The following is a 3,466-nucleotide window of genomic DNA, read 5'->3' on the forward strand; positions in this document are numbered from 1 at the left end:
TTCTATTTCATCACACATGTACATATGTGAAGATCCGATTCAAACATTTAGAATGATGACAAAAATCACACTTGCGAAAAGATTACAGCACAATCAGAGATTGGTACAACTTTTTGACACTGTCTCTCACCTACCCCTGCCGTCGTACCCACAACAATAAATTTTGTAACTGACGTTATTGTTAAACATGTAAATATTTCAAACATAGATGGTAATACATTTGGTAAAGTGGGCACCAATCCACAGGGTTTTGATGTTACCGTTGATTGTAACATTAGACCAGCGTTCGAAAAGCTTGCCTGTCCGACCGGCCAGGACGGATAATTGGCAAACTTTATACCTAAGCCGGGTATGTTTTGCCAATAACCAGGGATAGTCTCTATTATAGTATCCCCGCAGTAACTACTTTTTGTGTGCAAAAGTGCCTCCCTTTAATGGGTATTTTTTTCCATAATTTGTTAATACACATAGGTGCATATGAAAGCGTTTAATTTAGAAGAGTCAATTTTAAGATTTAAGAGGTTGATCTCCCACCACCTAAACTTAAAGGGGCACTGATGCGGAGCAATTTCCGTGGACTGGTGTAAACTTTTGTTATTGTTTTTTTCCCGTGAGTACCCGGATGATATCCCAGAATTCGTGACTGGTTCGTGACCTCTGCTGCGCAGTCCGTAAGCGCAATCGATAGTTTAATTATAGACAGATCAACTGAGGTGAAGTCATTTGTACTTCATTACAAATGTATTATGAAAACAAATGAAACACTTTGAAGGTTAATCATCTGCCAGTGGTAGAAATGGTAAAAAACTATTAGGACGGAAAAATAACGAAGCCAATGTACGTCTCTATATTTTGTCTCATAACCCTAATTAGTTTATTGTCATATTTGTATGATTCTGAAAATAAATAAAAGAACACACGATTTGCTTATACTCATAGTAAATTTCTAACATAACAGCAACATTTATACATTGTATAGATTGCCAATGTGGATCCTATTTCACACACATACGCGATCTAGTGTGTGTTTTCTGTCATACAGATTCTGCTGAATGCTACAACAAATAAATTAAAACAAAATGCAAATAATGAATGTAAAACAGACTAATTTTATAACAACAGTGTCAGGCTACTACCTTGTTCAGGAATGTATCCATCAATATCCACGTAAAAGAAATCGTATTCCATTCATCTGCAGCTGGTAAATAATCCTGCTCTGTGTCGCGTGTCTTACAACTGTCTCATTTGCGAAAAAGTAACACATCGTTTCACGTCTTTCGTTGGTGAAAACTAGATAAACCTCTCATTGGTCTCCCAAGATAGCACACCTGGCAACTAATTGTATGATGTCCACTATTCTAAGTAATTTAATTGACCAATATTGAGCAATCAATCAATCAACGCAAGGGTGGTTAATTCTTTGAAGGGAGGATGTTGTTTTTGCACTCACACTTTACGACAGGGTGTAGTCATCTACACACACTGCCTTTTGACAAATCCGCTAGAAGATAAAAGTAATTAATCAATCAGTGTGTTATCGGTTAATCCTTTGATCGATGTTTGTTTTTGTAACTCAGCTGATAGACCCTCTTGCATCACTTACATGCACATATTACATAACATACAATACATTTGCCATTACAGACCTTAATTTATAATGTTGAGTATTTACTCCAGACAGGAGAAATGCCAAATGGGAACCTTTGTTGAGTAACCGAGTGGTGTTGCTACTAATTATACCTGCTATAAATTCATGAATTGACCATCCAGAGAATGATGACAAATAACACGTGTAGGTTTACACCATCAAACGCGAGTTACAGCAAGGAAGATGTAATCTCTGTGTCGCATGCAGCCTGAAAACACTTATGGGCCGAAACTGTTTTGAGGATACCGACGGAATTTCGTTACATAAGGAATACACACAGGCATTTGCTGTGTACTTTGGTAAATAAGTGAAATAAGGTGTTTTTTACGTAAGACAATTTTCAGATTTCTCTACCAAAGCCAAGGTCATCGTTTTTTTGTTTACGAATTCAAATAAATCAACTGTGTGTTTTATTATCATAAATAATAAACCATTGTAGCTACCATAGCTACCAAAATTTACGTATGCTATTTGCTATCACAGCTGAACCAACACTCAAAACTACCTAACTATAAAGCTTTGCAATCTTCCGTACTGAAACAAATGGCTTGCTACGTGCCTGTAGACATCATATTTTCATGTAACATGATTAAATATCGAGGTTAAAAACACAGAAATAGGATCAAATTGGATCAGTAAGTATACCATCCAAGCATCCGAAAAGAACTACACTGCTGGGATATATGGTTACGATCAGACAAGGAATACCATGGATATTTTTAAACAAATGGCATGTGATGGGCATCCGGCCTCCTGACTGAAGTGAAGAAATTTCGCTAATATGGACAGGAGCCCAGTTCCTTTGTCCGTCACGGTCGAAGGAGTGGGCGCTGACCAATTTGCGGTCTGCTTTCGTAATTAGACCGTTGGCGAGAAGCATTATTCGCTCCGCATCAGTGCCCCTTTAAATTAACATATTACCTAATTTAAGTTCATTTATCATTTATTGTCCCATTTTTGAAACGGTACATTAGTGGGAAAATGCAAACCCCTATAATTTTATTTTTCTAATTGAACAACGAAAGTTTTAAACACATGCTAATGAACTTACATAGCTAAAATAGGGACCAGTAAAAAAAAACATCATCGAACGTCACAGATCGCCCAACTGGCAGGGGGCCTGTCTTGCAACTGGATGTGCCCGTGCATAAAGAGCTTAAACTGAACAAGTAATGTGAATTGTTCAACCACACTATAAAAAAAAACAAATTTACTCAGCTTCATTCACGTCTATGCTGCAAGTTTCTATCTTGAACAATTGGAGAGAAATGTTTTTTGGAAGTACCCGTCCCAAAAAGGAACGACGGGGATATGAATATGCATAAACGGGTTAATTTATGGGGATATGATAATGTGTCTTCCTCATTACACATGCTTCTCCACTAAAATTGATGCATGGATCACTGAAGGTCAGTGATGACACCAGGTGTTCACCGAGGGGTCGTGCAGATGGCAGCCGCCATTTATAAAAAAGTATTTTAAAACAAAACAGCTAGTAAAAGGCAAAGGCAGCTTTTTCTTTATTGTATGTCACAACGTTTCTGAGCTATTCTTTGCCACTTCGGGTGAAAATTGTGAATACAATTGTGAATTGAATAATATTGGATTAGTCCGGTATCTTGTAGCCGATGAGCTTTGTCGTTTTATGTCTTTTGTGTTATGTGTCAGGTTGTGAGAGAGAAACATATCCCAGGGAATTTATGAACTCAATAGTCTCGTCTTTCTTCATATGATGATTATAACAAAGTGAATGTATTAATAAGTGTAAGTTCACGACAACCGTAAAAATAATGCGATCAACCAATCACCTAGCGTTTT

The sequence above is a fragment of the Haliotis asinina genome, chromosome 1 (genome assembly GCF_037392515.1).
Source record: "Haliotis asinina isolate JCU_RB_2024 chromosome 1, JCU_Hal_asi_v2, whole genome shotgun sequence".
Taxonomy (NCBI): Eukaryota; Metazoa; Mollusca; class Gastropoda; order Lepetellida; family Haliotidae; genus Haliotis; species Haliotis asinina.